This window comes from Rattus norvegicus, chromosome X (assembly GCF_036323735.1).
Source record: "Rattus norvegicus strain BN/NHsdMcwi chromosome X, GRCr8, whole genome shotgun sequence".
Lineage (NCBI taxonomy): Eukaryota > Metazoa > Chordata > Mammalia > Rodentia > Muridae > Rattus > Rattus norvegicus.
The window spans coordinates 10,311,011-10,338,913 of record NC_086039.1 but is presented as its reverse complement, the minus strand read 5'-3'; the positions used below and the strand labels follow the sequence as shown (position 1 = coordinate 10,338,913).

General features: G+C 37.1%; 1 long non-coding RNA gene across 1 annotated transcript in view; it reads left to right on the top strand.

Annotated features, from left to right (window-relative positions):
• The first annotated feature begins 1,212 nt into the window (after positions 1-1,212).
• Positions 1,213-27,903, top strand: part of LOC103690789 (uncharacterized) — an 82,227-nt gene continuing 55,536 nt past the window's right edge. The window contains exons 1-2 of the long non-coding RNA XR_597503.4: positions 1,213-2,175; positions 7,830-7,902. This is a non-coding gene — a long non-coding RNA (uncharacterized LOC103690789). The remainder of the gene's footprint in view (positions 2,176-7,829; positions 7,903-27,903) is intronic.

The window sequence follows — 27,903 nt, the reverse complement described above, 5'->3', positions numbered from 1 at the left end:
AAGGAGATAGCATCATCACTTGGGAGTCTGATTCAGGCATTGTGAGTGTCAGGCCACTCTGAGCTATATTTAATAGATAAAGTATTAAATAAATTAAAGTATATTTAATAGATACTTTTTTAAAACCTAACATAATTGTGTATGGTGACTGACTTTGCTAATGTTCTACTTTGCCTGTCAATAAACAGTTTCAAAAATCACTGGTATTATGAAACCTGATAATTACAGAAAATTTGATCAATGTTGGATGTTATAAAGTATCTAGATAATTTTTTAAGACAGATGAACTACTAAAACACTAATTACTAAACCTAAATTTAGGTTTATATACTTTGGATTTGGTAATTATATATAGTATAGAGAAGTAAAAGTATATTGGGGCCTATTAATTATCATGAAAAATATATTACTTGGGAATTGCATTTACCTATAAGAATTGAAATATGTGTTCATAATATTTGCTACTCTGCTTGTACAGGGTGCTTGTATAACTTCATAATGCTCCCTCCCTGGTTTTGTCTGCAAAGTAACAGTTACTTATAGTTAAAAATAACAATCAAGATATGTAATTAAAACTACTAGAATTAATAAGGGTGAGAGGAAAATGACTATACATAAAATATTCAAGGAAGGTAAGATATGTTTTTAATAAGGAAAAGTATACAGGGTAAGAAGAATGTGTTTTCATTAAGGAAAAACTAAAGAACAAGGCAATTGCATCCTAAAGTAAGACTACAGTTGTTCTAAAAACAAGAAAGAGAAGAACAGGATGAAGAATGGATATATATAAGGAAATTGGAGGATTTTAGAGACAGATTTCATGTTTGTTCAAGCTAATAACATTGGATGAATTTCACTCTAAGAGAATTTTCCTCTTCATTTTGTTTGTTTATTTGATAAGACATCAGTAATAAGATGGGCATTATGGCTCACCGTTCTAATAGTAGCACAAGGGAGAATGAGGCAAGCAGATTGTGCTGAGTTCAGGCCACCCTAGAAAGTAGTGTGAGAACCTTTGTGAAAACAACAGTACAAAAGGGTTCAAGGATATGTTAATGCAAGTCTAAACTTTGATTTTTCCATGTAAAAAGGACACGATTTTATGAGATTATAACAAGGTTTTCTTATATTATTAAACTTTATTTTTGTTGTTGGACAATTCCCCCCAGGAAACAGCAAGTTCTTTGTCTTATGTAAATAACATTTTAAGTCTAGAAATCTTGTCAACTACTTGCCCTTTGGACTAAAAAAACCTAAGCTCTGCATTTCCCTTGTTTTCAAAGAAATTTCATTAAATGCTTGCCTGAATACTTTTACCAGCTAGCTAGTTTATTCTACCAAACAAGGAAAAGGCTTATACTGTTTGAAGGAAAGGGGAAAATTGTCTATTCTTTCCTTCAACATGAAAGATAATTGAAAAGGAGGAGATTGGCTTTCTAATCAGGTAATTTGGATAAGGAGTCACATCTAACTTTTGTCCCCACTTCAAGATCCATTGTCACAGACCTTATAGAGACTGTAACAATCCCCTTTAGAATACTCTTCCTTTTTGGTCTTTGACAAGCATCGTGGTCTTGAATTTTTTTCTCTTTATCAGCACGTATATGCTTCATTCACCATTACCTCCATCTTTACATCCTTTTCCCCTTTCCATCTTATTGTTTTGAGTTTTGCTGCTATTTGCTTTCTTTTGGTTTGTTTATGAGACAGCTTCCCCCACTAAGCAGTCCTACTTGGCACGCTCCCTGTGCAGTTCATATTGGCCTGGAACACATGATCCTCTCTTTGTCTCTACTGACTAAATTGTGGGGTTTTAAATATGTACTGTTGTACCCAGCTGTATCTTGTCTTTATTACATAATTCTGTGTGTGGTACATGGTAGGTATTATAAAACTTTTCACTGAATAAATAACTGAATAAATTAATGCTAAATAATTGGTAACAGGGAACTGGGAAAAATGAGATTTCTGACTATAAATACAGGATTTCCAGAGCCCTTACAGTCAGTTATTTTTTTCTGTTTGTCACAAGGATATACATGGAATTGAGGGTTTATTATGAAGAGTGACATTGCCACATTTTTGTGTCCTTCACAGGCCTCATTTTTCACAGGCAGAAACATCCTTTGAAAAAAAAAAGAAAATTAAGATCCAGCTTCACATTTTCCCCTACAGGTAGGATTCGCGAGATTTTTTTTCCCTTCTGATAACATTTTCCTTCCTCTTCTCTCCCTCAAGGTCTTTCTGCATTTTAGAGCACAAAAGCAAATGCATGAAAGAATCATAAAACTTTTACAAGGGTCTTAAGAACCTCAAGTTCAAGTTGGCCTATATTCTCCAAAGTCCTAACTTAGGAACTCTCCAATTACTTTCAAACTTGCTTATTCATCCCAGAGAAAGAATGCCCTGATACTAAATTCTTTCAAAAAGCATATTGTTATGGAGAGGGCTTTCAGGAATTCAAAAGCTGATATTCAAGGCTATAGGAAAACCCTATGGCATGGCAGAAAAATATTTTTGAAAAAGTCTTTACTATTTCTAAATACTTGTGGCTACTCTTTAAAACAGTCTAACTGAAAGGTATCTCAGACAAGAATCGGTAAGCAAGGTGAAGCAGAGTGGTTTAACTATAAGTAGGATGTAGAGGGAGAAGCCAATTCAAGTGGCAGTGTACTAGGATTTGCTTTTGAATGTTTCTAGTACTTACCACCACATACTGTGATCTGAATGGATGTGGCTTCTAATGTGTCAGTGATTCAGCAGTCTCTGGGGCTTCAGGAGTGCATCATTCATTAGTACAGAGGTGATTCATACCAGTATAGAAGCTCTTTGATTTGTGACCTATTGCTTGAACCACAGACAGTGCCACTTGAAAAGGCTGTCAATAGGCCTTTGGATTTCAGCAGCACATGATTTTAAACCCTTTCAGCTCATGTTTAGGTAGTTATGTTGCTGAGAGCTTATGAGAGTAGCAGTTGACAATCCTAGGAAACACAAACTCACAACAAATTTCTTTTTACTCTGATTTTTAAAATCTGCTCACTCCCTTTCCCACAAAAATCTCTGAGCCTTAGGTGCAGGAGTTTTGTTGTAGATATGTCCATTAAGACTGGGTTCTACAATTCCACATCTTGATTGGTTGTGGGTTTCTGCAATTGTCTCCATCTGTTACAAAGAACAATTCTCTTGATGAAGGGTGGGGATGACACTTATCTGTGGAAATGAGGACAAATGTTTAGATTGTGTTAGGGATTGTTCTGACCTAGCAAAGTGGCAGTTTTCTATACTCTTCTCTGATTCATAGCTTCACTATCTCTGAGTAGTGGGCTACATTTTCTTTTTTTTTTTTCTTTTTTTTTTTTCGGAGCTGGGGACCGAACCCAGGGCCTTCCGCTTGCTAGGCAAGTGCTCTACCACTGAACTAAATCCCCAACCCCTACATTTTCAGTATAAGGATGATTTCGCTCTTTTGGAGTGGGTCTTCCATCCAATTAGAGAGCTGTTGATTACCACTAAGGTATGCATGCCACTACCGCACCCTTAGGATTATCATGACATGTTGGTCATTGTTGTGGTTCATAGGCATCATAGCTGGGTAGGACTGTTGCTTGATTACCTACCATGAAAGTCATTCTCCTTAGGAAGGTTTGGAACAGGGATCTCTGGGCCTTAAATCCAAAGTTCATGCACGATAGCAATAGATATGCTGATGTGGACAGGGGAGAGATTACAATGCCTAAACTCTACAAAAACAAACAGAACAAGCCAACAAAAAACCCAAACAAATAAACAAAAAGCAAAACAAAACCCTACAGAGAACTAATGCATGCTAAGAGTGGAAGAAGTAGTATACCTCAGGGAAAAAAGCACACCAATTGGTTATTCAATAACCAACAGTCATCCCTGAAACATATACATACAAAAGCATTATACAGACTCAGCATGTTTAGGAGCCTGTATACACACACACACACACACACACACACACACACACACACACATATATATATATATATATACACACATATATTAATTAACTGTTAATAAGAATCCATTAATTTGAAAGACATAAAAGAGGTATATAGAAGGGGATAGAAAGAGGGAAAGGAAGTAGATAGTGGTTTAGTTATATCCTAATCTGAAAACTTAAAAGAATAAAATAACCCAAAGCATTTAGCATTTGTTAAATATTTGCTTAAAGTGTTTCTACAAAAACCAAACCAAAACAACAGCAGCAACAACAAAACATCAAATTTTGAGTTCCTGTCATTAAACAAACTATTTTCAATTAGTTTACACAAAAGGCTTTTATCTTTTTACCCTGAGCCTGAAAGTTAGGCAAAATTGGCTATCTTTCCAACATACTTTTTTCAAGGTCTTTTTTGTCTTTTTTTCCTTCTTCTTTTTTTTCCTGAGCAGGATCTTTACTTTGTAACTCAAGCTGGCTCTGTATACATGACATTTCTCTGGCCAGCCTCAATCTGGTACCCCTCTAGCCTTAGCCTTCTGAGTGTCATCTTGCCTAACTTCAACATTCTTTATACAATTCACTATGAGGGGAAATGAGCAGCTGGTCTCTCTCTCTTTCTCCCTTCCTCTCTTCTAATCTCTTTCTCTTTCTCTCTCTCTCTTTCTCTCTCTCTCTCTCTCTCTCTCTCTCTCTCTCTCTCTCTTCCTCTCCCTCTTCCTCTCCCTCCCCCTCCATCCCTCCCTTCCTCCCCCCTTCACACAGTGAAAGATTAAAATTTTCCCTATCACACATTTTAGGCATCATAGTTGCTTTTCTGTTGCTGTGATGAAATACCATTACATACACAACTTATGGGAGAAGGTTTATTTTGCCTTATAGTTTCAATCGGTTAGAGTCATTAATGTCAGGACAGAGGCAACAGGTAGGCATAGCAGCTAGAGCAGGATTCTATGAACTCACATCTTGAACAGCAAGCAAGAATTAGATGAAACCAGGATGAGAGTATGCTTTAATCCCTCACCTCCAGTGAGAAATTAAACTTCTTTCAGCAAGCCATATCTCCTAAGCCTTCCCAAATAGTGCCACCAACCTGGAACTAAGCATTCGACTCCATGAGACTATGGGGAATGTTCTCATTCAAATCACCTCAACAGGCAATTTACAGTTCATGTATGTATATGGAGGCAGCATATTTTACCCCTAAAGATGTATAAGTTAAATTTCAGAAGACATTTCATGGTTAGGAGATTCAAGAGGTATGTTTAGATTTACTCTTGATTCTGCTTAGATATGGAATAAGTTACATGTCACATGCTTTTATAAAGAATTTCTATATATAAACACTGTAAATTTTAGTTGCATAATGCAATATTTTCAGGCCATATGTGGCTCAGTGGTAGACAATTTGGCTACTGCATGAGGTTCTGGGGTCCATCCTTAGTAATGCATACACACACATATATATTAATTTTGTTTGGAAAGAAGTCTTAAGAGCAATTTTAGCTATACTCCTTGTTCTCTCACTGAGAAGAATGAAAACAAGAGAAATTGAGCTAAGATGATCATACCTTTTGGGACACTTGTCCCATTTGTCCATGCAAACCAGAGTGGGTGACAACAATCAGCAAATGTTGCACATGTCTCAAATTTAACACACCTCTACCTCGTTAACCTACATTATTCTCTAGTAGTGCTGACACTTTGAAAGACAGAAAAGAACAGCATCCTCCAGGAGGATTAAAAATATAAGGCATCTGTCTTCTGATCATCAAGTTAAAATAGAAGGTGTAAGTTCAGCTTGAGGCACAAAAGGATGAGGTTTTGGACAAGGAATCAATAGACCAGCTGACCCCATTTTCTAGTTCTGGATGAGCCATAGTCAAATTAGAAAAGCAACAATGGTAGCCAGGACAGCAGAAGTCAATTTGCCAACACTATAATTACTGGAAGGAGCCTTTTAAAGAAGATGTTATAGAGAGGATTATTTCTACACATGAACAAATGTGTGTAGGTAGGAAAACACATGCACCATAAGGCCATGGGACAAAATGTGTGATCTGGTCTATTAGAGAATCAAATTTTTGTTTTACTATAAATCTCTATATATTTTATAAAGAGTATTATAAAAAGTATAAGACAACTAGAAGAAACACTGATAGTCTTTTTTAGGTGTTTCACACACTAAAAGAAACAACTCAAAGAATCATCAGCTTTCTGAGAAGCTGCAGTAAGTGTATTGTTAGCTTAGCATCTCTGTGACTTGCTAACAAGATGTTTTGCACAGGGAGGTGGGGCATGAAAGCTGTCATCAAACTTCCATTGGTGATTTATAATATTTGTGACTACCACATGCAAAGAGTGTCAGCTGGCAATTTATTCTGCGTGATATAACCTGACAGAATTTCCTTCTCTTCTGACAACTAATCCAGCAAGTAAGGTTAACACAGTTAAGCTCCAATAAGCAGAGGTAAACCTAGTAGGAGGTTTAGGCTTTATCTTAGATGTGCCTATATGTCAGATTCCAATGTGTCAGAGGTGTTTAAACTGAGCCAGCAAAACAGTTCACAACAGCCACTCAGACACTGGGACAGAAAGGAAAAAGTCAAAGACACTAGAGCAGTGCTCATCAAACCAAGTCAAGTTCCCTGGAGAGCTTGTTAAAACAGAGATGGTGCCCCAGTGTCTGACTTGCCAGCTGTGAGGCTTTTAACATGTTCCCTGGTGCTGCTGCTTCCTTTCCCCAACCCAGGAAGCATGCTGAGAACCACTGGGGTAGAAGGCCACCCTGCCTTTTATGGCAGGTGGCTCAGGCAAATATATGTCACAGCTGGAGGCAACACTCTATTGTCTGAAAAGACAGCTGCACCAAGAAGGGTAAGGGAGAGGAATTCATCCCATCAGAGGCACCAGGCGGATGTTTGATTAGGAGACTGCTTCTGATCTGGACTCTGGGTAGAGAAAGGTTCCTGTTTGTGGAGAAGGGCCAGGGAATAGGGCTCCAGATAGAGGACAAATGAAAGTGGACTGTAGAGGATGAGGAGGAAAGGTCCAATATGCTGAGGTTTCAAAAGGATGCTCACTCTATTGCTTTCACAAAGGGGAACACTAGTCTTCGTTTAATCACAAATTCACTTTGGTGCATGAGATATATTGGTACATAGCTGTAGAAAGAAGAGTGGAAAAGGATGTGAGCAGAATGGGTTCCCTGGTATTTCCTCCAAATCACTCTCTACTATTGAGTAGCATGAATGTATCCTGCTGATATAGTTTGTTTTTAGGTGAGAGGACTTTGACTATGCCAAAAAGCATAGTTATTCCTGCTTCGAAAAATTAGATTCAAGGGGAAGATGGTTGCATTTATGTCCAAGCTGGTCTACCTCAGGCATCTGACAAGGTCTCGTTAAACCTCAGTTTAGTCATCTGTAAAGTAAAACTTCATTATGTCTCAAATGTATTGCACGGATATAATGAGAAAGTCACTTATAAACTGTGGAGGGCTGATTGTCAAGATCCACTCTTACATGCTTTTCTGCTTTCACAGCTCAAATATTTAGAGAATTGGCTTGAGTGTGTTAAAGTTGTAAAACAACCTGGGGTAAATAGCTTCCTGCAAATTGACCTAATAAAAACACAAAAAATGTGCATGTGTGTACAGGTGGGACTTAATACAAGGGCTGCCTATTTCTTCTAAGCATCCATCTTTCTTCCTTATAGCGTATAGCCACCCAGCAAAGAATTTCATGCCCTAGTCTATTGTATATCTGTGTGCCATGAGAATAAGTTACAAACAGAAAAATATTCTGAGTTTTTACAGAGAACTAATTCATCTCAGAGGGTCATTCTTTTATTTTAAGTTTAGATGCTGTTCAGCTCATGTGTGTGTAATGGTCAGAGCTCCAACTGCCACCTTGGACTAGCAGACACTATAAAAGGTAAGAGCCCCAAACAGGGAAGAGAAAATAGAATGAAAGAAATCTTTTTTCCTGACAACAATGTACTGCTGCTATTTCAACAGTCTCCTGCCTAGCTTGACTTCTTATAAGTGAGAAGAACTTTTATCTGACATATTTTACTCCTATTTCTTCTATTTTGGCTGTACTTCACTTCATCTACTATATAAGACTTTACTTGTCTATTGCTGGTGGTCTCAGGAGTTCACTGTTAGTCTACTGCCACATGTGTCCCACTGGATTCTCATTCTCCAAAAGCACTAAAAATACTCTTGGTCTCAGAGATGGCACCTCCAGTTGTAGAGACAAGGTCTGTTACTTCCTATTACTGGGTGTCTAAGCAATCATCAGCCTCTTATGGCAGCTCTATTTCAGTTATGGTTTCAACAGCTTTCATTTCCTTCTCCCCATCACCAAAAGATCCCTGGAATGATCCAGTGTCCTCATGTTTCTCCTACTTTTTCCTTCAGAAGCTGGTTGCAAAGTAGGTGCTAAATGAGTTGTCCATTAGATAAATACTATGTGATTACCATTCCAGCATGATACATACTTTATAAATTATTTAGTTGGAGTGTACAGTGGTGGGATTTGAGGTACCCAAGTAATGCTTGGAGGACCTTCTTTTGCATAGTGTAATTTTCTGATCACTTCTGCCACTTGGTCTTCTGGTTCATTTCCTGAATCAGAGCCTGGTAATGTTCTTTTTTTGTGGTCTATATTTTTTAAAGCATGCTTCATCCAGCTTCATCGAACATCATTGTACCTCAGAGGTTATCACTGTCTAGTTTTCAAAAGGCTCCAACTGATACTGAGACAGTACTTCACATGGCAGAGTCAATTTTCTGACCTTGTGGTGTACTTTATGTCTTTTATGCTTCCTAATGTACACAGTAGGAAATTAATAGATGTTCTACTAATAAACAGTGCTCAGCACTTGGATGTCAAGAGCTGAAGACTGCCAAATTTTAATTGAAAGTGTCCCTGTAGTGAACAGTCAACAAGTATTCAAAGATATTAGCTCCCATCCTGACAGTAAAAGTTTTCTTTGGATGGTTGCCTTCGAAAGGTATAGATTATAACTTAGTTTTTGAGAAATATACACTTGAAAGGTACCAAATAGAATACTATGATGAAGCCTAGGCAAAAGAGCTGCTTAGGTCTCTATTGTTAGGGTCAGTTGTGCCCTGAATTATTCCATTTCCCATTTCTCCCTGTAATTATATTCCCAAAGCAGTTTAGATATAAATCCCACTTCCTTTCACTTCACTTCTACATAAGGACATATTGAGTATGACAGGACCTGACATCACCTAATGAGGAACGGCTTTTGAGCCACTTCTGACTATTATTAAGGTGACATCTGCACTCTGAGCATTTAAAAAAATGTGATGCATGCCCTTTATATCAGAACAAGGGAAGAACACAGGGAAGGCAATAATCCAAGGAGAACAGAAAAAATAATGACTTTAGGAATTTTGTCTGAGACTGGTAACACTTTAAAAGTTGTCTCAAAATTTTCCCCTTAAAGAAAACTGAAAAAAAAAAAAGAAAACACATAAAGCAAAGTGAGATTTTATGTACCTTGGGATTTATTTTTTTATTACTTTTCAGTAGGCTTTTTGCAGTAGTGACCCAATCTTGTCACAAAAAAAAAAACCAAAACCAAAACCAAAAACAAAAACAAAAAAAAAACAACTCCCTCTCACTATCTCCCATCAAGAAAATGATAGGACAGAAAGTCAATTCCAGATTGGTTTCAAACTATAGGGAAAAAGTCATTAATAGGACATGCATGCATAAATAATGAGGTGCTACAAAACTGAGCCTTTTCATGAGACTGTACATTAAAACAAAACAAAACAAACAACAACAACAACAAAAACAACCATGAAATAATGAACACTTAAAAGCATTCTTTTTCCTGTTTGACAGCATAATGAAAAGTTTCAAAGTATTCTTGTCTTTCAAATTGTACTAGCCGTTTTATTTTCTATAAGATCTTTAGGTATGTGCCAGGAGTTCTGGGGGGTGAGGGCAGGGATGAAAATGAAAACGTAACTGCAAATCTGTCACAGATAATACTTGGAATCTTGGAGATGAGTGCAGATGCTCATTAGGGATTACAGTTTCACATGGATCATCTGCCAGTAACTTAATGCTCATTAGGACCTTTTCTCCAAAGGCAGCTATTCTCCTTTGGTAACATTGCTGCACTTGAAGGTTGAAAGTTGTCTAAACATTTGGAGACATAGAAGTAGGGGCCATTTGTAGTTACTGACTTCATATCTGCTCCAGCAATCTTTATGTCCATATTACTTGGAGAGAATTAAATATTTATCTGGGCCAATGATTCTCTGACTTGTACACACACACACACACACACACACACACACACACACACACACACACAAATGCACACACACACACACACAAGAATGCACATGGGCACATACACACACCTGAACATCACATACAAATGTATCATCTGGATACATTTGCAAGGTCTGATTTTGTTTTAGGGTAAGACTAGTACTCCTGTTTTGTAGAACATAATTTGAATAGTAGTGTGATTTATAGCCTATATGTTTTACTGTGCATTCATTGATGTTATAGCATAGTGATAAAAACACATAATAGAAAATGTATAAACTTCTAGGAGGATGCATTTATTTTGGCCCATAATTTCAAAGGGGATAGCACTATGGATTGGCAGTTGGCTTCAGTTGGAATTGCTGTCCCCATGGCAACAAAGAATGGCAGGAACTAGAGGGGATGAGACCATAACCTTCAAAGGTCCTTCATACTGACATACTTTCTATGCCAGTCCTTAGAGGCTTCAGAGTCCTCCATCTCCTAGAAAAAGACCTTGCAAAACACTAGCCTTTGATGAGCATTCTAGATCCATACTGTAATTTATGTAAACCTTTTCGGCATCCTAGCTTTGATATTAATCATATCTTAGGTAACTCATTACTAATTATAGTTCAATTATCAAAGTATTCTTCCACTGTAACAGCAACTATAATAGCTATGTCTATAATATACATATATTATTATAATATAATATATATATTATTGTGTCTTTATTTCTATCTATATCAATGAGTGGAATGAATTAAAGGTTATCCTCATGCAAACATTTCTCTCCTTGACATCTAGCTTCTGGCACAATGTGTTTCATGGAAGAGAAAAAAGAAAGATCCTTGCCAGGAAATTGCACAATGACACAATTATGCTTCTGGGACTGTGTTACACCTTTGAGTGTTGTGTGTCATTGGTAGAGAAAGGGTCTTGAGTTGCTAAACTAGGGTATAATGTGCTTGATATTTGTTTGAACAGTCTCAGAAATAGGAAACTTTTCATATTCCACATCATTATGTTGTCTCTTTTGAGAACTTGTAACCAAAGCATTCAGGAAGCTGAGGTAGGGAGGACTGCCAGAATGGACTACATAGATAGTAAGACTCTGTCTTAAACATTAATCAATCAAATAATTCAACAACAATAACAACAAAAAAAACAAGAAATGTTTTTATAGAAAATTATCACTTAATGAGAGATGGCTCACTATGCACTTTCAGAGCACCCAAATTCAAATCCCACTAACCCCATAGCGACTAACAATCATCTCTAACTCCAGTTCCAGGTGAGCAGATGCCCTCTTCTGGATTCCTTGGGTCCTAGGCATGCACATGATGTTTAGGCATATATGCAGGAAAAACACTCTTAAATAATAACTTTCATATTTTTGGCTGTGGGCCTAGCCTTTAATGGCTGAGGCACTTTTTCAGCCTGATATATCCCTTTAAAATGAATAAAAACAAACATGCGAGACTCATGTAAATACAATAAGCTTTAAAATGTTATTAACTAAACTAAAGAACACTTCATAAGAGGAAAGGCTGAGGATAAACAATGATATTCAATTCTCAATTCTTCTAGTTTGTTTCTTTATTATTCTAAAGTGTGCTAATTTTCTCCCTCTCCCCTCCAACTCCTTCTGTGCTCTCTCATTTCCTCTCAAATTCGTGATTTTTCCTTTAATTAAATTTATTACACACACACATGCACACACATCATACATGTTAACATAACAATATAGTAAAATACGAACAGGAATTTTGGAGGCTAACCAGAGAAGCCCATTCAGAAATTTATATAGAAAAATGTCTTTGATGTTTTTGTGCTGTTTTAGGTTTCATTCTTTAGGGTAAAGAGCCTTATTATGTGGTACAGACTGACCTCAAAATAATGTTTCTTTTTCTTTGCCTCACACTTTGAAATGCTGGGATTAAATATATGTCCCACTACTCCTATATTAAAATAATTTTCTTAGATTTGGATTCTATTTTATAATCCATAGACCACTTTTATTAAGAGGAAGACTGACATCAGAGTATTTTCTTTGGATTTTGTAAGTGCATGCTGATGGGGTCAAGTCAGTTTCTATCTGGATCACATATGTTGCAAAATGTACAACCTTATACTTGGTGAGGGCCTGATAAATATTAATTTTAATCAATCAACTTCAGCCAGTGTCAGGGTGATTGGGGGATAATAAGAAAGTTCAGAATACCTTTACAAGCAAATGTTTGAGGCTTGCCATTTATCAATAGAACATTTCCTTTTGGTGTAATCACTAGAGATCAACATAGTAGATGGATGAACTATGTGTGTTCATATAATTTTGTGTGATGGTTTATCAAACAGGGTTTTCTTAACTCTAACATTATGAAAAATGTTTATGCATTTCTTTATTTGCAAGATTACCTTAAAGAAACTATTACTAAAGTTTTAGGGTCAGAGCCTAGGCCATGATAGCCTTACCAAAGCAAATCAATGGGCCAATAAGACACACAAAGTAATAATCCAAGGCCAGAAAGATGATGTATCTACATGGCCACATTAGGTAGATGAGCAAGCAAAAAGAACCAGTTATAAGACCCCAAGTCTGTATTTAGGTTCAATAGAGGGCAAGAGATATGCACAGCTACACAGTCCTGGTCAAGATGTATGCCCACCTACCATTCTCTTCCGGGATACAGTTACTCACTCCAGAAAGGTAGTATCACAAGTTGTCATAACAGTGTAAAATCTCTTTTCAAGAAACAAGCTCAAGTCCTGGATGGTACTTATTAAATTATGTGTGATTTAATATGATGGTCAAAGGAGTTGTGGTATATATTGAAGGGGCAAAAGCAGGAGAATTGAAACATTCATAGGGTACAGAGTGAGTTCAAGGTTACCCTGGACATCTTACCTAGTGTCTTGTCTCAAAACATTAAAATAACAAGTCTGGGGCTATAACTCTGTGCTGCTGTGTTCACCTAGCTTAGATAAGGTTCTGGGTACAATCTTCATTCTTTAAAAATAAGTGCTAATTCATTCAATTAAATTTACCTTTTCTTTTCTGGTACTGACAATAAAATTAAGGATCACACACACTGAGTCAGCAACCATTCTACTACTGAGCTATACCCCACTGGAAAAAAATATATCTTTAACATCCAAACCTAGGGAACAAGTATATAAATTTGACAGCAAAATAAAACTGTGTGTGAGAATAGATGTGGGACCACATACACACACACACACACACACACACACACACACACACACACAGAGAGAGAGAGAGAGAGAGAGAGAGAGAGAGAGAGAGAGAGAGAACCTTTATCCCTTAGCACAGAATTAGTCCTTAGAATCCTAGAAACCTTTACAAGGACTTAGTAAATTATCAGGCTAATCTTACAAGTAAATGAACTCTAGAACTCTAGATAGGCATTTTGTGAATTGGAAGATGAAAATGCTTAAGCATATTTTGTTCTGTACTGCTTAAGTGCACCAGCCTGTGGACTTTGACCCAAGCTGGGGATGAAAAATCAAGTCAAGTTATTCTGGATTATCTAGGATACCTAGTGATGTGTTTATAAAAAGATAAAGAGGGGGAATATATTCTATGGAAGTGTGGTGAGGTATGGGGAATGGGGGAGTCTCTGGGGACCCGTGTCGAGACATCCCTTCCCCTGGAGTTTATTCACGTCATGGGGCAGGGAGTTAAGAGGGTAGTAGAGGTAGAGAAATGCATAGATAGATAGATAGATAGATAGATAGATAGATAGATAGATAGATAGATATAGAGAGATAGGTTGGTAGGTAGATAGATAGATAGGTCGGCAGGTAAGTAGATAAATGATAGATAGATAGGTAGATAGATAGATAGATAGATAGATAGATAGATAGATAGATAGATAGATAGAGCAAGAAGTGTACAGAAGTAGAGGGTAGAAGCTGGCCATGAACATGTGGAGAAAGAGGGGGAAAGGGAATAGGGATAAAGGGGGGGGGCAGGAAGGCAAGATCAAAGAGCAAGGGGACAAGCAGCCCCTTTTATAGTGTCAGATATACCTGGCTGTTGCCAGGTAACTATGGAGCAGAGCTTAGACAGAATGGTAACACCTAGAATTTGAAGTTCTTAGGACAAGAAAAAGATCTCTTTGCTTGGGGAAGAATTAGTTATAAAGAGACACTAAAACTTTGAACTTGTTTGGATGCATTTCTACACCTTTTCAGATGAAAATCAATGTGTCCTGCAAACTTGAAGAACTCCCTTGGACCCTGGCAGTTTAACAAAAGATCTATTTTCAAAACATTGCCTTATGTAGTATGAGTATGGGCAGGTTATCTTTTGTTGGTACTTGAAGTTGATATAATTTCTACTGCAGTCCAATAAAGAGAAGGCTATCACACTACCCAAAGACTATACATGGACTGACCCTGGGCTCCAACCTCATAGGTAGCAATGAATAGCCTAGTAAGAGCACCAGTGGAAGGGGAAGCCCTTGGTCCTACCAAGACTGAATTCCCAGTGAACGTGACTGTTGTGGGGAGGGTGGTAATGGGGGGAGGATGGGGAGGGGAATACCCATATAGAAGGGGAGGGTGAGGGGTTAGGGGGATGTTGGCCAAGAAACCTGGAAAGGGAATAACAATCGAAATGTAAATAAGAAATACTCGAGTTAATAAAGATAAAGAAGAAGAAGAAGAAGAAGAAGAAGAAGAAGAAGAAGAAGAAGAAGAAGAAGAAGAAGAAGAAGAAGAAGAAGAAGAAGAAGAAGAAGAAGAAGGCGGCTATCAGAGTGAGGAGGGCAGGTCTTATACTTAGCTTTGTAGCAAACTCTGTTAACTCCAACCAATTATTAATTACTTACCCTGAACTTTCTCCCAAGTACAAAAGACAGAATAAATGTTAATATCTTCTAGATAGAGCTAGAGAGAACATCAACTAGATACAGTTTATAGCACTACCTCAGTGTTTGGCACACATCAGCTGCTTAGTTAACTAGCTCAGTACCTCGCTGACAATTACCAGTATTCTTACTAGCAATAATAAGATATTTGTTCCAACATATATTTCTATATTTGTTTTATTATATTTCCCTTACACTACTTTATTGGAGAGAATATAGCCAAATTGTAACTCAACTTCTCTAATTTGACTATGGCTCCTATTTTAAGCCAAATAACATAAACTTATGAACAACATACAAGAGAGTATTAACCATTTGTGCATTTGCATATTTTCATCATCCGAAGTTGACTATTTGACAAGTCTGAGCAAAGTAATTCTTTGGTCTCTCACTGCCTTCAAAAGAGGTTTCAAGATTAACTTCTTACCTGGGCTATATAATGAGGCTGTGTCTCAAAAAAGGAATTGACTTTCAGTTCCAGTTTAGCAAACCCATTTGGAGTCATTACAGTTTGCACAGTTAGATACTGCTGAAACACACACTCTAATTGACAGACTGTTTCCGCTTCTTCAGAACTATTGCCATCTATTATGCCAAACAATCTGAATATTCAGCTGTCATGAAATTAATATGTATCTATAGTAGAAAAGATACTGCAGCGAGGCTTTCAACTAAGAAAAGCAAATACTTCAAATCTGTCATAATGTGACTACGTGGTTAGAAGGTGTAGCATTTCTGATGTATAATTTAGTAGTTGTAAGTCTGCATTTCCTTAGAATAGAATGAGTTGTTTGCCTTATTATCGTCTCCCTAACATGTATTAGTTCCTCTTTACTATAGATATTGTAATAGATGAGTGAACTTGGCCTCTAGATCATTGTCTCCTGTCTTTTGGGTTAAATCTTTCTACACACTAACATGAAATAAATGAGCCAACAGACAAATAAAACCATATACAATACATTTAGATTCATTTTATCCTTTCTAACATCCATTTTTCCAGGCAGAACCCTGAGTGATCTTTTTAAAAAGTAGAACCTATTATGTTATTCCCTCGCTCAAAAGGTTTTATTGTCTTTCTGATATATCTTGGAGAGGCCCCTCAATTCCCTCTCTGACAGATCTTATATTATCTGGGTCCTGCTCTGGCTGGTTCCCAAGCTTTCCTCCATCACCCGCTGGCAGTTTCTCCAAATGCTCATTTTTCTCCAACTACAGAATTCTGCTGTGACTCTTCTAGGTTTAGAATGCCTTGTCTCTGATTGTTTGCAGTGTAAGGCTTTTAAATCTCAGCTCAACTGTGTCATTTTCAGTAAGGCCTTCCTTTACCACCCTAGAAGACAGGTGCATTATAGTCAAGTAGGCTGTGGAGCCTTCCATTTCTTGATTATTCTAACTTAGCACCAACCTCTAGGTATTCTTTCCTTTTGAGTTTTTAAATATCTTTTTACTCTAACACTCACTGTTCACTCTAATTGTCTTTTCTGTTGACTCATTTGCTATCTACCTTTGATAACAACATGAAGCCAATAACTTAGGCATCTTCACTGGTACATCTCCAGTCCCCAAATAAAGTCCAGTAACAGAATAAGCACTCAATATGCACAGGAACCATATTGTTGTAGATTTCCTGGTCAAAGAAATGAGAGCCCAAGTCTTTTTTATTTTATTTTTACCAGGATGCAGTTTACTATGTGGTAGCAATGTCTCTGCAAGATTATGCCTTAAAGAAAGTTGTAACTTACTGGAACTAAACTTTTTTATATATGTAATTTCAACTTATTTGTCTTCTGTTTATTGTGGTTCATACTTTGATTGGGTGCTTTAAGATACTAAGCAGTGAGGCTGAGGATGGGGAAATGTGGAGTAAGGGAGTTATAGCTTTCATGTGGGAGATTTACATGTTCACGAAAGGATTCTGATCAGCTCATGTGGCTGTTTCCTGTGTTTCTTTCTTTGGCACTTGAGGGATTCTACTATAATGTGGTTATGATCTGAGAGGGAGCATGTTTGTTGGGAATCCATTAAATATACTATTATTTAGAGGCAGTTTCTCACCTAAGTTCTTCCTTGTTTAGACATGAGATAGTATACAGGGTGTCCACATAGCATAGTGTACTTGATGCATCAGGACCTTTCAAACTAGAATGAGAAATAATAGATAATTCCTATTTTAATATTTCAAAAGGGATGATGGAAATCTTATATTTTGTTGATAGACTGTGTAGAGAGCAAATATAATAGTAATTTAAGGCCTTGTCTAGGATGCTATTAGTTTGGAACGATTAACACTTTTATGCCTCTTATAAGATAGGTGAATAGTCAAGGATAATTTAATTTTCTAGTAAAAATCTTTCAAGTGGGAAAATGAAAGAATGGGTTATTTGAGATTGAAGGGCATTGGAGGAAGTGACCTTTATGTGTTTTATACAGTTGAAAATTCTATGATTCTTAGAGTCTAATGAAAAATTCGTGGTTGTAAGCCCCAGAGCCCATTGTAGACAGTTTTGTCAGAAGTGGGCATAATGAAGAGAGTAGATTATTCATAGACTTTCCAAGGTGACAACAGCTATGTTGAACTATATTTAGGGACCATGACATAATAATGGTACTTTAATTCTAATGGTTTAAGACTGTAGGCGTTTTACTTGAATAGTTTTAGAATGAGGTATACTTATACTCTGTGTGTATATGTGCACATGTGTCTGTAGGTAGAGACTAAAAGTTGACACTGGGCCACAGGAGCCTTTCTTTACACTGGAGTTGGTGATTTGAATTCAACCTTATGGTTGTGTGGAAAATACTTTCTCCACATATTCTTCCCCTCAGCCCTGAAACAGAAATTTGAATATGGAATTGATTGATACAAGATGCCTATAGTTTAGACAGTGAATGTTTCTTGAAGGCCCACTTTTAAGAGCTTGGTCCCCAAAGTGATTCTACTGCAAGGTGGTAGAACTGTACAGAGGTGAGACCTAGCCTTAGGTCCTGACTCTTTCCTCTTAGTTTGTCTTATGTCATGTATTCATCAGTTTTTCTCAGCTATACTCACTTTCAACAATTGCAGTCTACCACCCCTATCATAGTCTTAAACACAAGGATATACCCAGTCATGGACTGAAACCTCTAAACTATGCAACTATAACATTTTTCTCTTCCAGAAATAGGCCCAAAGTGGGATCCAGCTCAAGGGGAAGCCCCGAAGCCTGACACTATTACTGAGGCTGGGGAGTGCTCATAAAAAGGGAGCTATCACGACTGCCTTCCAAAAGACCCAACTAGTAGCTAGCTGAAAGTGTCAATTGCAGGTATTTTCTCTCAAACAATGAACAGAAGCTGCTGACCCTTGTGGTTGAATTAGGGAAAAGCTGGAAGAAGCTGAGGAGAAGGCCACCCTGTAGGAGGATCAGCAATTAACCTGAACCCCCGAAATATCTCAGACATTGCACCATCAAGCTGGCAGCAAACAGCAGCTGATATGAGGCCTCCAACACATATACAGCAGAGGACTGCCTGGCTTGGGTTCAGTCAGAGAGGATGCACCTAACCCTCAAGAGACTGGAGGCCCCAGGGAGTTTAGAGGTCTGGTGGGTGGTGGGTGGTGACAGGAGGCGAGGAAGAGTTATGGGATGTGGAACAGTCAGAGGGTAGACTGGGAGGGGACTAAAATCTGGAGTGTAAAAAATTAAATAAAAAATGTAATTGTACATAATAAAAAAGAGAAATAATAGTTTTAGGGTACTGTGTTATAGTGATGGATATATAACACAGACATATGTAATATTTACTCTGGTTTGTAATATTAATTTTGTTTTCACAATTCATATGGTGAGCAGGGGTGGGAAAGCAAACCTTCACATCTTTGCTAAGGACCAACATACAGTTCAAGGCAATGTTAAACCTATGCAAAGATCCTGCTCACTTTCTCGCCTAGATTATGTTGCAGCTCGAGAAATCAAATAGGCACTTATGGTATAGATATATTTGTTTTTCATCTTCCAACTTCCATGATATCTTGCCAACTCTCTAAGACACTGAAACAAAAAGAAAATCCCAGCTTTTTTTCTCCTCACAGAATTAAAGATCTCTAATATTTTTGATTCTCTATCTGCCTCACACTCTATGCTACTACAAGGAACAGTTTCTAATCTAAATAGCAGTACTCTGCTGTCACTCACACATGTTTTGTAAACATTGTCTATGCCAAGGCCCTTTATAATATCCCCCAAGTAGAACTTATTTGCTGTAGCCAAGAGGCAAAAATTGAGTCTTAAATGAGTTTATTTGTCTGCTAATACTTTCTTTTTATTAAACTTGAAACTTTAGATGGGCTAAATAAATTTTGACCCAAAAAATATACTATTACAGGAAAAAAGAAACCTTCCATAAATGTTCAGATATATCATCTAATTGGTCTTCTATGGAAGTCAGGGCAGGAACTCAAAGTGTGATCTGGAAGGCAGGAGCTAATGGCAAGGCCATTAGGAGGGGTGATTCTTACTGCCTTACTCCTTATGGCTTGCTCAGCCTGCTTTCCTATACCATCCACAATTACCTGTCCAGGGATGGGACCACCCACAATGAGCTTGTATCTTCCCATATCAATCATTAATTAAGAAAATACCCCACAGGCTTGCCTATAGAGGATCCCTCTTCCCAGAAGACTCAAGTCGACAACAACTAAACAAAAGAAGAACTCTACCAGTATAGGCATTAAAAATATTGCATTCTTAAGAACAGCTAGAAAGTAAACCATTTCAAACTGAGGTTACTATTATTTATTTATTTATTATTTACATTTTGATATAAAATGTCTTTTGTGGAAAAGAAAATCTAGAAAGTAATTAGAGAGACTCTTATTCAGGGACTCCACCATTACTGCTTCTTACTGCAATCAATATCTCCTGGTTGCTGTAATCTCTTGATCTTGTCGTGTTACCTCAGTCTGGTGTCTCTACTAGATAGTGAGAGTTCCTGATCTGCTGATATTTTGCTGCTTCAATCTTTCTAGTACTTTCATTTTCTTTTACATTTGCTTGCTAAATACTTAATAAACTCTCTTCTGCGAAACAATAAGTATAGCTGTCTGTCATAGATCTGTCTTTGAACCGGTCTTTGTATTATTACAGATAACTGGGAAAGAGGAAGGTTGGTTGACATGATCAAACTGCCATTTTAAAAGACTTGCTCAGACTCTTTTGTGGATAATTTATTAGAAAGATTTAAAAATTGAAGCAAGGAAATAATTCAGGAGACTATTGGAGTTGAAGGCCTCTAGACTTGGAAAGATTGTGGTGGAAATAGAGATGAAGAGATCCTGTAGCGAAGCTAACGACAATCTGAAAGACTGAATGGTAGGAAAGAGTGATGAATAGTAAGTAAATGAATAATAAGTAAGGGTTTCAAAGTGACTTTAGGCTTTACTCTGTGTTGTGTATTATTATAAGGAGTAGGATCATTTATCAAAATAGGCCAAAGTAGTATAAGTCTAAGAATGAGAGATCATGATTTTGACTTTGAAATTAATACATCTGAGAACATTTTATACATAGACATGCAGATGTCAAGTAAGAGACTATTTGGATGGGAATGAAAGCCTTGACCATGCCAAGCTGTGGATCCTGTATGTTATAGAACTGTCCTGCCAGGTAACATACACATACTAACACATGACTAGTACTGTAAGTCTGGTCAAAAATCTGTGGATGGGGTGATCACAGACCCTAGTAGGGAATCATTATTGTTGTTTTGTTAAATGGACATGTAGACAAACTACATTCTAAATATTTATATTTTATATCCATAGACTAGTGCTTCTCTCAGCCATGGTCAAAGAAGTTTCTTTTTACAGTGGTCAATGGTTAATTCAGAGACTCATAGTCAACATGATAAGAATAAGTATCCATTGGGTGCTTGGCCATAAACTGGACATTTGTAAAAATCTGGGTAAGACCTAGGGATGATTTGTGGAAGACATGGAAAAAATAATGTAAGATGCATAGTATAAGGGGGGAGTATTAAGAAATCTGACTTCTATGACATGGCCATTGCAATCATAAGGTTATGAATGGATAGCAGCTATAATTCCCTACATAGGATTGAGCCTTTCAACAGTCTATCATGGATGGGTGATGGATTCCTGAAGTTCTACCCCTCCCTATGATGCTATTGACAGATAATGGTTGACAGTGGAGGAGGTATCATTTCTCCATGCGTGTACAAGTAAACCTAATTAAACTTAGTGGATAACAGAAAACAAAAGGTATGAAAATAGGAGGGTAACTAGTTGAAAAGAATGGCTTTGGTATGAGTGAGAGGATAAGGCAGAGTAGCATGGATACATATAATTATAATTCCATGTATACATACATAAACTGTAAAAAATAGATAAAATATAATTGCCTTAAGGCTATAAAACTTAAGAGAAGTAAATCTAATATACAAATGTTGAAGAAATACACAAGTAGAGTATATGTATATGTATATGTATATATATACTGGTAGTGTTCATCTTTTGTTTAGTTGTCAACTTGAGTCATCTGGGAAGAGGATCCTCAATTAGCCTATAGGCAAGCCTGTGGGGTATTTTCTTAATTAATGATTGATATGGGAAGATACAAGCTCATTGTGGGTGGTCCCATCCCTGGACAGGTAATTGTGGATGGTATAAGAAAGCAGGCTGAGCAAACCATGGGGAGTAAGGCAGTAAGAATCACCACTCCATGGCCTTGCCATTAGCTCCTGCCTTCAGGATCACACTTTGAGCTCCTGCCCTGACTTCCATAGAAGACCAATTAAATGAAATAAACTCTTTTCTGTCCAAATTACTTTTGGTTATAGTCTTTATTACAGCAATAGAAACTTAAGTGGATTAAATCCCTAACTTTTATCTGTTTTTCTTTCTCCCTGTTACAGAGTTAGTGGGCTTGTCTGCCTTAGGACAGAGTGTAGAGACACTTGAAATAAATACGCTAATGTCCTGTCAAAGAAAGAATTTTTTTTCACTCTCAGAGGTTGCTTTCAACAGGGTTGAACAGCACTTGACAATTTACCAATAGAATGCTTAACTCAGCTTTATAATTTGGAAAGTGAAAAATCATAATCTTCACGGCCTGACTGCAGGGCATCCTTTACTCATCTTTGTCCATATTCCTTCTGGATTGTCCTGTTCTAAGCACAGTAACTTTCTGGTCTGCCAATGGACCATTTTTCCTTAAGACTTTCATAATGACATCCACGCTTCTACCAAGTTAAACATCTACCTATTCCTGTTTTTACATCTTAGCCAAGTTATCACTTCCCCTGAGAAAGACTCTAACTCCCTCCTTCATGTCCTCATGGTTTGTGAGTCATAATTTCTTCCACTCTTTCAAATCTACACTGGATATTTATCTTTTTCCCCCTCTTCTGGCCAAGTACTAGCTGTTTTTCTCAGTTCAGAAATTTCCTATTATAAATATTCTGAGGTTAGCATATTTGAGAACATATACAACTGTTCTTGATATGGCTACAGTCAAATTGTGATTCTCAAACTCGGACTGTGGATCACATGTTCCAGGCAGCATGTTGACCAGTAGGGCTACATATCCATACCAGATCTCTACTGGTTTTTAACAATCACAAGTTTGATAGCTTAAAATAAGGCATTTACTCTTTCACTGTTCAGAGTGTCAGAACCTGAAGGTTCACAAGTCCAAGGCAAGGTATCTTAAGTTTTCTTCTAAACTTCCTTACATTTCCTGGCTGTGGCCTCCCTTCTTTTGCAAAGATTATGATGAAAACATGGTGCTTGCTTTATCACACTGCTTTCAGGAACCTCTCCGTCAACCACCCACTTACAGGATACACAGGATTATAAGAAATTCACATAAGTGACCTGGAAGAGTCTCCTTAGTTCAAAAAACCTTTAATTTAACATTATCTGCAAAGTTCTTTAGCCATGTAATTTAGTATGTACAAAGGTTTCCATGATTACAACTTGGATATGCTAGGAGTCATTAGCCTCGCCCAGTGCTTCTTAATTGTTTGTTAGTTAGAAATCAGTCTCTCGGGGTTGGGGATTTGACTCAGTGGTAGAGCGCTTGCCTAGCAAGCGCAAGGCCCTGGGTTCGGTCCCCAGCTCCGAAAAAAAAAAAAATCAGTCTCTCTCTTTATTATATTTTCTGCTTCCAAATAGGAAGATTTGTATTTATTTGTGTTCATTGTTATGCTCAGCAGACTCTTTGACCTATAGTAGACATTTAGAAGACATTTTCAAATGAATGAATATGTTTTGTTATATCATTTTGACAGATTGTCACTCTCGTGTGGCTTACTTTTGAAAAAATGTATTTCTTAAGCTGGAATCAGAGTAAACCACTTTAACTTCTTATTTACTGATTGTTAATTACCCAATAATAGCACCAATATTACATAATCCTGTATCATCTGTGAGAGAATGATCCAAGACTCCCACCAAATTCCTCAAAGTAGGAATAGTGCCTTATATAAACTGATTTTTTCCTATGTATACTTATGTGTGACAAAGTTTAAATGCCCAGAGAAATTGGAGCCCAGACAATGATGATGGGCAAAGATTAACTACAATATCATAAAACTGAACAATTTTAATATTAGCAACCAAACAATTATAATAATATCCTAAAATAAAATTTATTTGAATATGCATTCTCTCTTCATTTCCTTTCTCCCTCTCCACCTTTTTTTTCAAAATATCTCATTTAAAACAGGATAAATACGACCATATATTAAAATTATCTAATTCCATTTCTTTCAATCTTACTCTCTCTCTTCTTTCTTCCTTCCCCCTCTCTCAAAATAAATCACTCTCTTTTTTGTTGTTTTTGACTTGTTTTAGTTAAGGAAGGTTTTGTGGGGGTTTGAATGTGCTTGGCTCAGGGAGTAGCACTATTGTGGGCTGTGACCTTGTTAGAGTAGGTGTGGCACTCTGGGTCTTGGTTATAAGATCCTCATCCTAGTGCCTGTAAAGTTAGTTTTCTGTTAGCAGCATTCAGATGACGATGTAGTACCCTCAGCTCCTCCTGTACCATGCCTGACTGGATACTGCCATGCTCCCACCTTGATGATGATGGACTGAAACTCTGAACCTGTAAGCCAGCCCCAATTAAATGTTGTCCTTATAAGAGTTGCCTTGGTCATGGTGTCTGTTCACAGCAATAAAATCCAAACTAAGACAGGTCTCTTTGTGGTATATTCAAATTGTTAATAAGAAAATTCATTCATCTTGAGATCATTACAAAATGGTGTATGATTACAAAAAATGCCAACAATCAGTCAGATTGATAACAAAATAGTTGCTAAGTAGTGGGAGAGTAGCATGTACAGCATATGAAACATCAGGCAAGATAGAGTAGATACCAAATAATTTTGCTATCCTGTGTAGTGGAGGCCTCAATGTATGAACTGTTTACTTGATATTCATTTATTTACTATTTTCAGGTGTCTTCTTTTTATTATTACACTGTCTACTTATTGGCTTCTGGAGGATGTATGGGAAGCCTATATTTTTAGAGACACCAGAGCCTGTCTGCCCCTAATAACTCTGGTTAATGCCATAAGAAAATACCATAGATCAAATAATAAAAAATTATTTATTTTCTGCCAGCTACAATGGCAAACACATGAAATCCCAGCACTTAGAAAACTGGGGCAGATTTGTAATTTCTTGCTTAGCCTGTGTCTTAAAAGCACAACTACAACAACAACAAAAATGGTTCATTTTCTCATAGTTTAGAGGACAGATATCTAGTACCAGGTTTGATTTTGTAGTGATGTCTTTTATCTTTGTTTGAGAATGGCTAATTTTCCCAAGCATCTTTATAAAGTCTTTATTTTGTAAAATTACACAAAGATAATTCTGTAGTATATCTTACACTGATAAGTGTATCAGTCCTAGTGGTCTAGGCTCCCACCTTATAGCTTCATTTAACTTTACCTCTTTAAAGGTCTTATTTCCAAGTACAGTCAACCTGGCCAATTAGAACTTCAACAGATGACATTAAAACAACATAGTATAGTCTACCTAAGCTCAACAAACACAACCAGATCACACAGCATATTTTATGTGATTCTTGTTGCTTATAAATCATTTACACTGAAAGATGCCTTTTCTTATTGTTATTGTTGTATTATTATTTATTTCTACATGGTGTTGTTTCATATGACATCTTCATAAAGATATACAATGAACTTTGAATGTGTTTCCTCTTTCTTGCCTCTCATTCCCCCAGTTAGTTCCTTCATTCCTTTAGAGAGTTTCACTTCATTCACATTGCACATGCAGGACTGACACCCCTTGATATTCAACTTAAGGACTATAAATTAACATTAACAGAAACACTTGTGAGTCAGTGTTAGTGCAGCAGAATTCACAGAGACAAAGTTCAAAAATCAGCCTACGTCCGTCAACAGATGATTGGGTAAAAAAAAATGTGATATAAATGCACAAGGGAGTTTTATTCATCCATAAAGAAGGATTATGTTATTTATAAAAAATAAAATATGTCATTTGCCAAAAAATAGAACCTCAGATTAAGCAAATCAAATCAGACTCAAAAGGCCAAATATGTTTTTTCTCATTCTGGATCCTGGCTTTTATATAAATTTATTTTTACTTTCATTGTTTAGTCATAATCCTTTATTTTCACTACATACTTTTTTGACTATTTAAATCTAAACTAACAGAAGGCCTTTCAAAGGTATCTTTATCATTTCAGCTCATTTTTATTTCCTAATATATCAGGTGTGCAGTTTTGAATCTATTTTTGGATTTTTCCCCCTCTCCAATCCCCCCTTCACCCTACTCCTGCTTTTATGACAATGCTCCACTCCCACTCATCCACTTCCACCTCAACACCTTGGCATTCCCCTACACTTTAGCACTGTAGCCATGGGTCCCTCTGTGTGTTATTATTGGTTGGTGGTTTAGTTCCTGGGAGCTCTGGGGGGTCTGATTAGTTGATATTGTTGTTCTTCCTATGGGGTTGTAAACCTCTTCTGCTCCTTCAGTCATTTACCTAACTCCTCTATTGGGGTCCCCACTTTTAGTCCAATGGTTAGTTTTAAGCATCCTCATCTGTATCAGTAAGGCTCTGGTAGAGTCTCTCAGGAGATATCCATATCAAGCTCCTGTAAGAAATCACTTCTTGGCGACAGCAACAGTGACTGGTTTTGGTGGTTGCATATGAGGTGGATCCCCAGTTGTGGCAGTCTCTGGATGACCTTTCCTTCAGTCCCTACTCCACTCTTTGTCCCTGTATTTCCTCACATGAGTATTTTCTTCTCCATTCTAAGAAGGACTGAAACATCCACATTTTGGTCTTCCTACTTCTTCAGTTTCATATCATCTGTGAATTGTTTCTTGGGGATTCTGAGATTTTGGGAAAATTATCCAGTTATCAGAGAGTTCATACCGTATGTGTCCTTTTGTGACTGGCTTACCTTACTCAGGAAGATATTTTCTAGTTCCATCCATTTGCCTAAGAATTTCAAGTAGTCATTCTTTTTAATAGCTAAGTAGTACTCCATTGTGTAAATGTACCACATTTTCTGTGTCCATTCCTCTGTTGAAGGACACCTGGGTTCTTTCCAGCTTCTGGCTATGATAAATAAGACTACTATGAATATAGTGGAGCATGTGTCCTTATTATATGTTGTAGCATCTTGTGAGTGTATGCTCAGGTGAGGTATAGCTGGGTACTAAAGTAATACTATGTCCAATTTACTGAGGAACCTAAAGTCTGATTTCCAGAGTGGTTGTGCCAGCTTGCAATCCCACCAACAATGGAGGAGTGTTCCTCATTCTCCACATCCTTGATAATATCAGCTGTCACCTGAGTTTCTGATCTTAGTTATTCTGACTGGTATGAGGTGGAAAATAAGGTTTGTTTTGATTTGCATTTCCCTGATGACTAATAGTGTTGAATACTTCTTTCGGTGCTTCGAGGCCATTTTGTACTCCTCACTTGAGAATTCTGTGTTTAGCTCAGAACCTCATTTTTAAAAAATTCTTACTATATTAATCCTGCCAATCCATGAGCATGGGATATTTTTCCATCTTTTGAGGTCTTCTTCAATGTCTTTCTTCAGAGGCTTGAAGTTTTTATTGTACAGATCTATTACTTGCTTGATTAAAGTCACACCGAGGTATTTTATATTATTTGGGACTATTATGAAGGGTGTCATTTCTCTAATTTCTTTCTCGGCTTATTCCTCTTTTGTGTAGAGGGAGGCTACTGATTTATTTGAGTTAATTTTATACCCAGCCACTTTGCTGAAGTTGTTTATCAGGTTTAGTAGTTCTCTGGTGGAACTTTTGGGATCACTTAAATATACTATCATATCATCTGCAAATAGTGATATTTTGACTTCTTCTTTTCCAATCTGTATCCCCTTGATCTCCTTTTGTTGTCTGATTGCTCTGGCTAGAACTTCAAGAAGTATATTAAATAAGTAGGGAGAGAGTGGGCAGCCTTGTCTAGTCCCTGGTTTTAGTGGGATTGCTTCCAGTTTCTCTCCATTTAGTTTAATGTTAGCTACTGTTTGCTGTGTATGGCTTTTACTATGTTTGGGTATGGGCCTTGAATTCCTATTCTTTCCAGGACTTTTATCATGAAGGGGTGTTGAATTTGGTCAAATGCTTTCTCAGCATCTAATGAAATGATTATGTGGTTTTGTACTTTCAGTTTGTTTATATAATGGATCACGTTGATGGTTT